Source organism: Cynocephalus volans, chromosome 5 (genome assembly GCF_027409185.1).
Source record: "Cynocephalus volans isolate mCynVol1 chromosome 5, mCynVol1.pri, whole genome shotgun sequence".
Lineage (NCBI taxonomy): Eukaryota > Metazoa > Chordata > Mammalia > Dermoptera > Cynocephalidae > Cynocephalus > Cynocephalus volans.
The window spans coordinates 46,233,424-46,248,813 of NC_084464.1; the positions used below are offsets into that span (position 1 = coordinate 46,233,424).

The 15,390-nt window shown below is 39.0% G+C and overlaps 1 pseudogene; it reads left to right on the forward strand.

Annotated features, from left to right (window-relative positions):
* The first annotated feature begins 400 nt into the window (after positions 1–400).
* LOC134378753 (large ribosomal subunit protein eL33-like) lies at positions 401–778 on the forward strand (annotated as a pseudogene).
* The last annotated feature ends 14,612 nt before the right edge of the window (positions 779–15,390 follow it).

Below are 15,390 nucleotides of genomic sequence, written 5' to 3' on the forward strand. Positions count from 1 at the left end.
CCATGACAGAAATTCTGGAGCTGCCTTTGATAAGTGGTAAGAAAACAGGACTTCCCAGGATTTGGCAGATATCAATAGAAAGGAGTCAAGTCCACAGAGATCACTCTTTAGTGAACTCTTACTCTTAAAGTGGAAATGGAAAAGAACCATAGGTTGAGACAGATAAGGACCAGAGTCCAAGAGGTCAAAGAGTCAGTCAGCAAACACAGCACAATTAAGCAGGGCCTAACATTGATCATGGGCAGAGGCTGTCTGGACTTTGGTCTTGCATGGAGGGGAGAGGAGCTCTGAATTTACTCATGTTGTTTTGAGCCACAAAGAAGTCAGAGGCTTGCAAATAACCACCAGAGATGCTAGGAGGACCTCTTATAAGAATGATCAAAGCTCTTTCTGCCATCTTGGAGCCTGTGGAGGCCTGCTGGGAACAGGACTTCTAAAAGGCAATATGTCTGGAAGGCTGTGGTCCAAGGCCATTTTTGCTGGCTATAATTGGGGTCTCTGGAACCAAAGAGAGCCCACAGCTCTTCTTAAAATGGAAGGTGTTTATGCCCGAGATGAAACTGAATTTTACTTAGGCAAGAGATGAGCTTATGTGTACAAAGCAAAGAACAACATGGTGACTTCTGGCAGCAAACCAAACCAAACCAGAGTAACCTGGGGAAAGGTAACTCATGCCCATGGAAATAGTGGCATGGTTCATGCCAAATTCCAAAGCAACCTTCCTGCTAAGGCAATTGGACACAGAATCCATGTGATGCTGTACCCCTCAATGATTTAAACTAAAGGATTTAAATAAAAAGTAAATAAATAAAAGTGGATTTGTGTTCTTATATTTTCGTTAACAAAAAAAAGAGAGAGAGAGAGAGAATGACCAAAACTTGCATGTTTAACTTTAGTAAAAGTTGCTATTTGTTTCAAGTGGATTCAAAGTTTGATCTAGAGTCTTGAGTTTTTACTATGTTCCCAAATCTGCTAGATTGTTAAGACCAAGAGAATTTGGACATCTAGTAATCTGAAAGCACATTAATTTGGCTACACCATTATGAATTACATTGTCAAATTTGCTGAATTTCTCAACTCTGGTCACAAACTGGAAAATCAGACAACCCTCTGTGTTGGTGGGCCACATCATGGTTTGGTTGTATGTAGGAAATGGAGTAAGGTCTATGCATGCTTCAGGTCCCAAATTCCAGTTCCAGGTCCCCATTTCCAGACCGAAAGGGACATTTCCTTTTTTTTTTTTGGCTTTTAAAAAAAATTATTTTATTTTATTTATTTATTTATTTATTTTACTTTTACTTTATCGATATACAATGTGGTTGATTATTGTGGCCCATAACTGAAACCTCGAAAGGGACATTTCCATCAAGCAGAAAAGAAATGGTCATGCATGACTCTTTGGGGGAGTCCACCTTACATCCTGCTCATGAATCCGAGTTCTGTTTTTCAGGTTAGCAGGAGACCCAGGGTGTCCCTAGTTGGGCATGTTTGGACAGACCTTAGTTGGGCCACCTTAAACTACTGGGACAGTGAGTATGGGGAAAGTTGTAAGCTCTGGACAGTTACTACCCTTCACCCCTCACCTCCCCTGGACACCACCTCTTCCTCTCCCTCTACACTCCAGAGAGTAGAGAATAGACTCCTTGGCTGGCTTCGTTGGAAGTTTGCCAACTCTTGTTAAGAACAGTGAGAAGGCCCACCTCCAGGCGGTTCAGGATGCCTCCACTGTCCCTAGCCTCTGCATTAGGGCATATCTTGTAAAATGATACTCTGTAACCCACTGCTCTTCACATTACATTCTGTCATGTGGGCCCTGCCTCAAGGCAAAATCTTTCCTTTTGATGAAACAAACCTACATTAAATTGTGAGGAGACAGCAAGGAGCAAATGGATACCACGTGGCAAGGTATGGTATGAATAATCTCCACCACCAACCAGGAAATTGATATAACTAGGACTGCCAGAAATATGAGAACATATATAATTCTAATAAGCACGATTTATGATTCACTAGGTGCCAGGCTCTATGCTACAAATGTCATGTTCATTATGTGCTTCATTTAATACAACTCTATGCGATATTATTGTCTTCATTTGATAAATGAGAAAACTTTAAAAATAAACCACACACACACACACACACACACACACACACACAAAGATAAATGAGAAAACTTAGAAAGAATTTAAGTAAATAGCTCAAGTTTCAATAGTCAATGTGGCCGAGTCAAAACTAGGTGTTCAGTGAACTATTTTATTTTCCTTTTGATCACACACAGAAAGACTACATTTCCCAGACTTCCATGCATGGAGATGGGCCCATATGATTGAATTCTGCTCAATAGAATGTAGATGTGACATACCCCATTTCCAGGTTTAAAATATTCCACCCAAAATTCCACTTTCTCTTCCTCATCTGCACTGCTGGAAGCAAAGAACATGCTCTGTCTTTGACTCCCAAGTTCAAAGCCTTGATCCCTGAGTAACTGCTTGGGGGAAAGCCACTCCATATTGCTGACTGGCCTCCATTACACTGTAATGATATCAAATAAACTTTTGTTTGTAAGCTGCTGACATTTATATTTGTCACTACTGCATAACCTAGTCTACCCTGAATAATTCAGCTGAATGAGTTGTAGCCAGGATTTGAGCTGATTTGAGCACAGGTCTGTCTGAGTCCAGCCACACTTAACTATTCCCTTGTGTCTAGCACAGGAGAATCAGAAGAGAGTTCCTAATCTGTAACTCTGCCATGAACCTCGTGTGGGATCTTGGATGATTTCACTTAACTCTCCCATGCTTCAGATATTTCACTTGTCCAGTGGAAATAAAAAATATCTGCCTTTTTCTTTTTTTTTTTAAAGATGACCAGTAAGGGGATCTTAACCCTTGACTTGGTGTTATCAGCACCGTGCTCTCCCAAATGAGCTAACCAGCCATCCCTACATAGGGATCCAAACCTGTGGCCTTGGTGTTATCAGCACCACACTCTCCCGAGTGAGCCACAGGCCGGCCCCAAAATATCTGCCTTTCTGACATTGCACAGTTATTGCAAGAGTCAAATAAGGCAATAGCTGTGAAATGATCTAGAAAATAAGCATTGTCCAAATCCAAAAAAGTGTTATTATTTTACCCATTTTCCTGAGTCTGGTTAGGAATCCATCCCAATCACTTTAGAAATGGCATGAAAATTTAGCTTTATATCCCTGCCTTTATTATCCCTAATACTTATTCTGTTGATGCCTTCAAATTTTAACATAATTTCAAACTTACAGATGAGCTGCAAAAATGGTACAACCCCCTTTATGCAGATTTCTTAATTGTTTATATTTTGCCCCATTTTAAATATATATGTATTTCTGATTTATTTAAGAGTAAGTTGGAGACATTATGTGCTTTACCAGTCCAAAAGGAATACAACCCTGCTAACACCTTGATTTCAGACAGGTGAAACTGATTTCAGACTTCTGAACTCCAGAACTGTAAGGGAATAAATGTGTGTTATTTTAAGCCACCAAATTGGTGGTAGTTTGATACAGCAGGCATAGGAAATAATACAATCCATATTCAAATTTTGGCAATTGTCTAAATAGTAGGTGTTTTACCTATTTCTGTTCTCAGTGTAATATCCAGTTCAAGATCACTGTCTGCTTTTAGTTGTCATGTGTTTTTAGTCTCCTCTAATCTGGAACAGTTACTCAGCCTTACTTTGTCTTTCTCAACCTTGGCATTTTTGGAAAGTACAGCTATTTAGAATGTCACTCAATTTTTGTTTGGTTGATGTTCCCTCATCCTTAGATTCAGATTATGCAGTTTGATAGGAATATAATATAATTTCAGGAGGTATATGATATTAGTTTGTCCCAATATTGATAATATTGATTTTGGTCACTTGGTTAAGGTGGGAGCTACCAGATTGTTCCACTGTAAAGTTATTAATTTCCCCCTTATAACTAAAAAGTAATTTGTGGGGAGACACTTTGAGACTGTTCCTCATCACACTTTAAGCCTCAAGTTTTAACTTCATCATTCCATCTATATTTAGTAGATGTTACTCTGTTATACGAAAGATCTCCTCCTCCTTCCTTATTCATTTATATCAGAATAGACTCATGGATATATATATAGATTTTTTTTTTTTTTTGGTGACCAGCTGGTATGGGAAACCCAAGCCTTGACCTTGGTGTTACAAGGCCGTGCTCTAACCAACTGAGTAACCAGCCCACACATGGATTCTTATTTTATTTAATGGATTATAACCTGCTACCATCATTATTTTTGATCCTCAGATTTCCTGAGATTTGGCCAGTGGGAGCCCCTTCAAGCTAGCTTCTGTTTTCTTTTGATATATCTCCAATATTCTTTGAGCACTTTCTTACTTTCTACCAGAAGAAGATATGTCAGGTCTGTTTTATACTTTCTCTGCAGCAGTCTGTCCACCAGAAGCCCTGGTTCCTTTTGTTGGAGAATGATATTTCAGAATCAAAATCTGGGTGCTAGGTGTGCTCTGTAGCTGGTATGTCATTGCTTCCACATGCTCTCTCAGTGGACAAAGCCAGAAAATTTCTATAAAACTATGAGTTCATATTGATATCTCCATTTCTGACCCAACATTACGTGGTATATTTCCCTTCTCCATTTTTGTAACTCCCTTTTCTAGCAGTGAGAAAACTGGTTCTCATTACATTCAGTATATTTTCTCATTTACTTGAGCCTACCTAACCTACCAACTACAGGTCAATATTTATTTACAGAGGTTTTTTTTGGGGGGGCGGACATGAGCTGCACAAATCTTAAGTGCACAATTTGATGAGTTTTGACAAATGCCTACATTTATGTAACCCACATGCCTATGAAAATACAGAACATTTCTATAATCTCCATTGCGTAGTGTTCATTTCCAGTTGACATTTCAGAAACAATACTTTTTTCATTTTTTTCCACCATAGATTACTTTTGCTTGTTCTAGACCTTCATGTAATTGGAAACATACCATGTGCACTCTTTTGTGTCTGGCTTTTTTCATTCAGCATAATGTTTATATATAGAAATTCATTCATGTTGCTGTGTGTATCAGTAGTTTGTTTCTTTTTACTGTTGAGTAATATACCGTTGTATAAATATGTTTAACCATTCTACTGGGTTGTCCATTTGGGTTGTTTCCAGCTTGATGTTATTATGAAAAAAGATTCCTTGAATACCATAGTACAAGTCTTTTTGTGGACATGTATTTTCATTTCCCTTAGGAAACTGCTTAGGAGTGGAATTCTTGGGTGATTGGGTAGGTGTATGTTTAACTATATGAGAAACTGCCAAACATTTTTCCAAAGTAGTTGTACAGTTTTTCACTCCTGCCAGCAATACGAGAGTTGCTCCATCTTTACCAACATTTGGTATTTTCAGTCTTTCTAATTTTAGCCATTACAGTGGTTTTGTGATGTTTATCTCGTTGTGGTTTTAATTTGCATTTCCCTAATGAGTAATAACTTTGAGCAATTTTTTATGGGCTTATTGGCCTTTTCTATATTTTCATTTATTTATCTGTTTATTTATTTATTTGTTTTGGTGGCTGGACTGTACAGAAGTTGAACCCTGGACCTGCTTTCCTTGTCCTAAGAAACTTTTGCCTACCTCCAGACTGTGAATCCCTGTTACTTCAAATTTTTATTTATTTTTTTGGCAGCTGGCCAGTACAGGGGTTCAAACCCTTGCTCTTGGTGTTATAACACTGTGCTCTAACCAAGCGCACTAACCAGCCAACCCCTTCTTCTAGCCATTTGAAAATATACAATGACTTATTGCTAATTATAGACACCTAGTACTTTAAATTAATGCAGGAATCAAACAAACAAATTTTTTTCTTTAAACTCAGAAGGCCAGGAGGCCAAATAGAATTTTTGGTGAGCAAATGAAGGATTTTTTTTTTTTTAAAGATGACCGGTAAGGGGATCTTAACCCTTGACTTGGCGTTGTCAGCACCACGCTCTCCCAAGTGAACCACGGTCCGGTCCTGCAAATGAAGGATTTTAAAGGACATCCCAAAAGGTTAAGAACAAGAGCTTTGAGGTTCTTAGTACTAAAATCTCAGGCTGATTTTAGTGCCTCCTTTCCCAAGCAGAATAAACTTCAAATGTCATCAATGGAGCCTAGATTAGAGTCACCAACCAGGCTGAGTCACCTGCAATCTCATCAACCTAACAAAGCAGCCCTGCTCTTTCCCACAATTGCAAGGATTTGGGGGGAAGTGAATTTAAGTATGCCAGTTTGGGAGAGTGAACGTTATTTGAGTTTCTTCTTCCAATGGGGAGTCTGCCTGCTTTAAGAAGGCAATTTGTAACGTGTAATTCCAAGAAACAGTCCTACAGTGGCAGCCAGGACAGGTGGTGTGTTTCTCCTACCATATTTATTTTCATTTTCTTTTCTTCCCTTTTTTTATTGTTTAACAATCATTTACTTAATTTTTTAAATTCATAAAGTTTAAACATCAAAAGTTCTGAAAAAGTACACAGTAAGTTATATCCCTCTCGCCTCTACTTTCTACAGTGATAACCACTGTTACTAGTTTTTTTTGCATCTCTTTTGAGAGATTTCTAAGGCATTTATAAGATAATGCAAATATGTAGTATCTCCTTTTTTATATAAATGGTGTCTACTATAAACACTGTTCTGAACCTTATTTTTTTCAATTAATAATAAATCTTGAAGAATTTTTCGTATGAGTATACATAGACATTTTTCATTGTTTTCTCTGGCTACATATTATTCCACCATATGGATGTCCCATAATTTATTTAGCCAGCCCCTTGTTCATGGACATTTAAGTTTCTTGATTTTTGTTCTTTCTTTCAAACATTGCTTCAGTGAATAACCTTGTATATACATCATTTTGCACACCTACAACTAAAACTGTAGGATAAATTCCTAGAAATTAAATTACAGAGTCAAAGAGTATACACACAGGAAATTTTGGTAGACACTGTCAAATTGTCCTCAATAGAAATTGTTTCAATTTGGGGCCTGCCCATGGCTCACTCTGGAGAGCGTGGTGCTGACAACACCAAGTTAACGGTTAAGATCCCCTTACCAGTCATCTTTAAAAAAAAAAAAAAAAAGTCAGGTATATTGAGGTATAATTTACATACAATAAAATTCACTTTTTAGCGGAGCTGTCCCTTGTATTTGGAAGGCTTTTCAGCTGGGAGCTACATGTTGGTGTTTTGAAGTACCTATCTGAGAGAATGATTACTGATTATAGTAAGGGAGTTACTGGGAGCATGTTACACTCAGGTCAAGATTTTGAAGGTCTCAGGTTTACAGTGTGTTCAATGGAAAGAGGGTAAGCACTGGACTCTGACTATCTGGGCTCAAATTCTGTCTTTGCCATGTATTAATTCTGTGATTTTGTTTGGATTATATCACCTCTTTGGGTCTCAGTTTCCTTATCAGTAAAAAACCTTCAAAATCAAATCCGATCAGATAACATAAGGAAAGCACACTGTCTAGTGTTGACACAAACCCCTAAACCCTTCTCTCCCAGTAAAAGCCAAGCCACTAAAGACAACATGCCCTAGGGCAACAGAATGGTGAATGTGTGGGGGTGGGGTATCTGTCTTATTCCCAACCACAACCTCAGGTCCTGCCTGAGTATTAAGCCATATAGGGGCCACTTAATGCTCCTGTTTCCAGCTTTCCAGGTTGGCACCCCTAGAGTCAGACTAAAACCTTCCTGTGTTAATAAAATGGGCTCAGAGAAAATATCATTAGCCAAGAAAAGACATTTCAAGAGGGAGTAATAACTCCTTTTCAGAAAGGAGTTACTCAAAACCACCCTGCCAAACCCGTTCTTCTGCCTTGGTAATTAGCGTCTGCCCCAGCTTCCTCCTAATGCCACAACCTCTTGGTCCAACAGCTTCGGATTAATTAAGAGGTTCAAAACAGAACATACTCCCTAGACCCTGGGACTTTGGCCTTTTCTATTCCCAGCAGCAAACCCTCTGTTTACTGTGAGGGAAGCAGGACAATCACAGCAGACCTAATGAATTGTTATTTCCTTCCCACCTGGCCAGACAAAGATGGGTGGTGTCTGCTGTCACCCTGCAGGTGCCAGAGGGACATCCTCACTGTGGTCCTATTGTTGTCCTCATTTACTCAGGCTAGGAGAAAAAGCCTTGTCTCCGGATACCCATGGACTTGGAAAGCAGTAGCTAGGTCAGTCACATTCCAATCGATTTCACTTGCAGGGTAGAGTGAGATGAAGATTGGCAGCCACAGTCCTGAGTCCCCAGCCATAGTGATGTTTACACCCACCTAGGAGGCCTGGTATGAACTTCACAACTGGTGCCCTACATTTTGCTGTCGTTTCCAGGTAGAAAAATCAAGGCTTAGCCTTCTGAATCCACTTCATGACAGCCAGCTCTCAGTGCAAAATGAAAAGTTAGAGGGAAAAGCCACAGTATGACCCTTCCCAGTGAGGCGTCTATCAACAGATCAGTCCCTTCTGAGCTGGAAGCACAGCTCAGAGTTCAAAGTCTGCCTTTGGCATTCAGCCTTTCCCCTGCATATCAGCGCCTTGAAGTTTGGGAATGGAACTAAGAATTGTAGATTATGAAGAGTGCCTAATAGATGGAAGAGGCAGCAGCCAAAGATGGCTGCACAGTGAAGCTGAAATCTCTTATTGGAAAGGAGAGGTAAAATGCCTCTGAGTTCCACAACTCATCTCCTGTGTGGCCCTGAGGAGGCTTGGAAGGATTTCCAGACATAGAATTTAAGAAACCTGGATTTTTGGTACCTATTCATATTACTGACAGTCCTAACACTGTCTACTATGCAGAGTTAAGTGCTTTATGAGAATTATCTTAATCAGCCCTCACAGTCATGACCTTATAAAGTTGGTAGTATTAAATATACTCTACTTTACAGATGGGGATGCTGAGACACAAAGAGATTAAGCAACTTCTCCAAGAATAGCTTGTGGTGGTACTGGCATTCAAACACTGCCAGTGTATTAGTCAATTTTCTGTTGCTTACAACAGAATACCTGAAACTGGGTAATGTATAAAGAAAATAAAGTTTATTTCTTACAGTTTTGGAGGCTAGGAAGTCCAAGGTCCAGTGAACACATCTGGTGAAGACCTTCTTCCTGGTAAAGTTTCTCTATAGCAACTCTGGGCATCACATGGTAAGAGAAATGGGCTGAGCAAAAGTGAATTAACCTTCCTACTCACTGTCCTTTTAAAGCCATAAGAACCATGCCCATGAGCACCCATTAAACCATCAACCCATTTTTCCATGAATGGATCAATCCATTCACTAGGGCATGATCCTTGGAATCTAACCATCTGTCAAAGGCCTCACCTTTCAAAAAGCATAATTGGATTTCCCACCCTCTTAACACTGTTACAGGGAAGACCAAATCTCTAATACATGAAATTTGGGGGGACACATTTGACACATAACAGGCAGTCTGGATCCAGAAGCTGTGCTCATTACTACTACATGATACTGCCTCTTGATAAAGTCGTCTCATCATAGTCTTTACCAAATAATGCTACAATTCTTTGTTTAAATGCTTATCTCCCACACTAAACTTGATGGTGGGCACAGTGTGTTATTCATTTTCACTGATGATGGCCAACACAGACCTGAACCCCAAGTGGATGTTCAGTAAATATTTGTTGAGTAAGTGTTGGATAATCAAGTATTACTTTCTGCGCCTTAGCATTGGGGAAAGATATGGGAGAGTTGAGGGAAGGTGTAGGTTAACAAACTAAGAACCAAAGTCCTCTGGTGGTGACAATGGAAATTACCACCTTAAACTGGCATCTTCTTTGAGTTTTGCAAACTGGGTTAGGTATGACCAATGTTGACAGCTGTACATGTCATTTCTGGCCCAGGACACTTTTCTGTACTTTCTCTTTGACAACAGTGCTCCCCCAAGTTTTGGATACTCTTCCCTCACTCTCTTAGGTTTAAGTGGGATTGTTAATCACAATTTCCCACCCATCCCCAAATAGGGAGGACTCTTGACCTAAGCCTGGCCATTCAGGCCTCTCCCTGGCTTTTGGCATTATATGCTAGTAGGAAAGTTTGGAGATATTCGATGCTGTCTTACCTGGGTGTGTGGAGGAAGCCAGGCTGCGACGTGAGTGGATGAGGCCAATGTGAAAGTGAAGTAGACAAGCAGAGATGAGAGATGGAGAGAGAAAGAGACCAAATGACATTTTTTGAGGCCCTTGGTCAATTGTATCTGAGGATAAATCTACCCTATGATGTCTCAGCTTTCTGAGCTTCTGTATTTCCCATGTGCCTAAGCTAGTTTAAGTTTGGTTTTGTTACACACAACTAAAGAAATTATTTTTGTTTGTTTTTTTCCTTTTAAGAATTTTTTTAATCTTTTTTTTTCTTTGGTGCTGGCCAGTATGGGAATCTGAACCCTTGACCTTGGTGTTAACAACACCATGCTCTTACCAACTTAGCTAACCGGCCAGCCAAGAATTCTTTTTTATTTTTATTTTTAAGATGACCGGTGAGGGGATCTTAACCCTTGGCTTGGTGTTGTCAGCACCACGCTCAGCCAGTGAGCGAACCAGCTATCCCTATATAGGATCCAAACCTGTGGCTTTTCTGTTACCAGCACCGCGCTCTCCAGAGTGAGCCATGGGCCAGCCCGAAGAATTCTTTTTAATACAGTACACTATGTAAGGTTTCCAGATTGAGGGGAAAAAAAATTGCATGGGACATGCTTATACCAAAAGTTATTGGTTGTTTATCTGAAATTCAAGTTTAATTGGGCATCTCTTCCTTATAGAGATACACAACAGTAGTAGAGCTGATGTGCAAAACCTGTACAACAAACATAATACATGAGTCAATTCTTCTGGAAGATATTTTTTAGGAAGGGATAAAGTTAAGTAATTCAACTGGGTAACTTGAGGTATTTTTATATAAAATAACCACAGAGGAGATATGAACTATAATAATTAAAACAATTGGTAGAGTCACATTAATAGACCAGTAAAATAGACTAGAAAGCCCAGATTTGAAATAGAATATACAGAGGAATACAATATAGACTATATTCTATAGAATAGAATATAGGATAAAATTAGCATTTCAAATTAGTATAAAAAATGATAGATTATTCAATAACTGGTGCTAGGATCACGGGATTGCTGTTTGTGAAAAGAAAAATTAGATCAGATCCCTATTTCTATTCCTTCCTTTAAAATAAATTCCAGAGAGATAAAAGATATAAATATAAAAAAAGGAAAGTAAAATAAATTTGGGGCTAGCCCATGGTTCACTTGGGAGAGTATGATGCTGATAACACCAAGGCCATGGGTTCGGATCCCTATATAGGGATGGCCAGTTAGCTCACTTGGGAGAGTGTGGTGCTGACAACACCAAGTCAAGGGTTAAGATCCCCTTACTGGTCATCTTTAAAAAAAATAAAAAGAACTAGTAAAATAATTAGAAAAAAATGTGAGAGAATTAAAAAATATAATAGTCAAGGATATGAAAAAACAGTCTACATAGAAGGCTCTATAGACTCTCTTAAAAAAATTTTTTTGTGGCTGGCCAGTACATGGATCAAACCCTGGACCCTGGTGTTATCAGCACTGTTCTCTAACAAAGTGAGCTAACCCGCCAGCCCCCTTTTTAACGTTCTCAAACATATGAAAATATGCTCAACTTTATTCATAAGAAAAACAAAAATAGGCCGGCCCGTGGCTCACTTGGTAGAGTGCGGTGCTGATAACACCAAGGCCACGGGTTCGGATCCTATATAGGGATGGCCGGTTTGCTCACTGGCTGAGCGTGGTGCTGACAACACCAAGCCAAGGGTTGAGATCCCCTTACCGGTCATCTTTATTAAAAAAAAAAAGAAAAGAAAAAAGAAAAAAAAAAGAAAAACAAAAATTAAAATTATAAAACAATACCATTTTTAACCTATCAAACTGAAAAGATAAAAAAGCACTTTCAAATACAACCACAATGGAGGGCAATTAGTGCAGTATTTTTCAAAATTACAAATGCGAAGCTCTTCAACCCAGCAATTTCACTTCTAGAACTTTATCCTATAAACATGTTTGTGTGTGTGTGAATTAACTATGCACTACAGCATTGCTGTAATTTGAATGTTTCCCCCTAACTCATATTAAAGCTTGATCCCCATTGTAACAGTAAGAGGGTAGGAAATCTGACTATGATATTTGAAAGGTGAGGCCTTTAAGAGATGATTGGATCATAAGGGCTATGCACATATGAATGGATTAATCTATTCACAGATTAATGGGTTAATGGATGAATGTGTTACCATGGGAGCAGACTGGTGGCTTTTTTCTTTTTTTTTGGTGGCTGGCCATTATGGGGATCCAAGTCTTTGGCCTTGGTGTTATAATGAGGAGAGAAAGGAGCATGTTAGGGTGCTCTTCCCCCTCCCCAACATGTGATACCCTGCTTTGCCAACAGACTCTTCAGAGTCCCCACCAGGAAGAAGGCCCTCACCAGATGCATCCCCTCAACGTTGGGCTTTCCAGCCTCCAAAACTTTAGGAAATAAATTCTGTTTCTTTATAAATTACCCAGTTTCAGGTATTTCTGTTATAAGCAACAGAAATGGACTAATACAATTACACATCTGGAAAATAGAACCAGGAGGCCTGGCTGGTTAGATCAGTTGGTTAGTGTGGTGCTGATGACACCAAGGTCCAGGGTTCAATCCCTGTACCAGCCAGCCATAAAAAAAAGAACCAGGAAACATGTTTTTGTTTATGTATATGTAATCTATCTCTAAGAATATGCAAGAAACCGGGAACAAGAGTGAAGCTGGGGAACACACTCTTTTGTTCTTTTCTAATTTTGAGCCATGTGTATGTACTACTTATTCAAAAATAAATAAAATCCATTTTAAGTGTAAAATACCTTGAGAAAAACTGAAAAACATAGATGTGTTATGGAGTAGATTATAAACATTGTGGGTTTTTAAGATACCATGCGGGAGATCAAAGGCATTTCAAGCTCAGGTGGACACTTGGAATTTTGATCCTAGACCTAGGAGAATGAGGGTAACAAACTCTTTCAGTTGCCTGGGACACTCAAAGGAAAAGTGTGAAAACACTATTTTAAAAATAGGGGGGCTGTCTGGTTAGCTTAGTTGATTAGAGCTTTTTGTAACACCAAGGACAAGGGTTCAGATCCCTATACCAGCCAGTCACCAAAACAAAATAAAACAAAATAAAACAAAAGATAATAAGGCCCATGGGCAGATCATGGGGGAGATACCCTTTGGAATGTGGATGTGAGAATTCTTGTATGTAAGTCAGAATCCAACCTGGAATACAGAAACCACTCTAAGTATTTAAAACAGAGCGAATTTAATCCAGAGAATTGGTTTATATAGATGTTGGTAGAGATAAAAAGCCAAACAGAATAGTGAAATAGCCCAAAGTTGAATGATAGCCAGAATCTGCTGTCACCCATTACAGTGGAAGAACAGAAGGAGGACAAGGTGTTACCAGAGGCCAGGGGCTAGGATCTTTTGCTAGAAGTTTGTAGTTTGCCGGGTAGGTCAGAGGACACAGCCTGATTTTGAGGGTTGGAGTAGGATAGATACTACAGCTTGGGGGTGGGCTGGGGGTAGGGGTTACTCTGGCTTTTTTTTTTTTTTTTTGACCCCTCCAATCTCCAGCAAATGCATCCCATTGATGGAGTCCAGCAATTCAACCTGGAAGCCAGCCAGCACAGGAGCCCAGGCCATGTAGCCTTCATGGAGTCAGTCCTCCACTGCCATCCTAAAAAGAGCAGGGGAAAGGTGAAGAATAAACTTAAAGGCAAAACAGGCTAGGTTCAGCACAGAGGGAAATCAGGAAAATATCAAAACATAATGATGAATTCATCTTCTTGAGGAAAATCAGCTTGGGGTGCCTGGACAAAGGTTTTCCAGAGCTGTAACATTGAGGTCCAGACATTTTCTCCAAAATGTTATTTATAGCTGGTTTGTCTAAACTAGGATCTAACTCTGGACCATACACTACATCTGGTTGTTATGTCTCTTAAAAATATTCTAGTCTAGAACACCTTATCTTGATTTGATTAGGGAAAGAAGCCAGTTGTCCTATACAATGTCCCACCTTCTGAATTTGTTTGCTACCTTTTGTTTTCCTCTAGCTTGATCCTCTAGCCTATCGTGTAAACGTAATTAGATCCAAGTTAAATATTTTTAGTAAGAATATATCACAAGGCTGGCTGGTTAGCTCAGTTGGTTAGAGCACAGCCTTGTAATACCAAGGCCCCACATTCAGATCCCTGTACCAACCAACCACCAAAAAAAAAAAAAAAAAGAATATATCACTGCTGATAATGTCTATTTAATGCTGGCATCTCGTAATATCTGTTTGTGTCTAAGTCATTAATAATGCTAAAATTTAGGGCTGGCCCATGGCTCATTTGGGAGAGTGTATTTTTTATTTATAATAAATAAATGAATGAATGAATGAATGAATAAATAAATAAATAAATAAAAATAAAAACAATAAAAAAAAATAATGCTAAGATTTACCACCTACTATTAGGGTGGTAAGAACCTGATAACTTCATTGCACAGTTAACTTTTCTCTTAGGACCAGGACGTAATCTTTGTGTTACTTAACCTTATTAAAGTTCAGGTTCCTCATCTGAAAGGTGAATGAATTAAATAAATTAATGAATTTATTTATTTATTTATTATTTATTTTTTTTAAAAAGATGACCGGTAAGGGGATCTTAACTCTTGACTTGGTGTTGTCAGCACCACACTCTCCCAAGTGAGCCACCCACTGGCCCTAAATAAATTAATGAATTTAAAGTGCCTAGGACATAGTAAACATTCAAATGAAGTAGCAATTATTATTATTATTTGTTGCAACTCCATCATCAGAGAATATGGGGCAGAAGAACGAAAAATCTCCCCCTCCTCAGTTCCTAACACTTATTTCCATTTTCTAAAATAAAAAGGCTGGCCATTTTGGAGTCTGATAGATCACAGGGTGGAAGTCTGACATTGTTGCTAGAAGGGGTTTTATCTGTGGACAGCGTACTTCTATCAATTTATCCCTAAGTAATAACTACTATTTCTGGAGAGCTTAGTATCTACAGACGTTGCACTAAACACTTTACAAGCATTTTCACATTTAATTCTTCCTTAAATCCCACAAATAAGAATTATTACCCATACTTTTCAGGTGAGGAAACTGAGGATCAGAAAGATTAAATAATTTTCTCAAGTAGAACAGCTGGGAAGCAAGGAGATGGAATTTGAAACTGGGGATTCTACTAACTCCTGAGGTTAATGAGACTCAAAAGATAGGAAATTTTAATAGTGTGTGTGTGGCGGGGGGGGGGGGGGGACACGA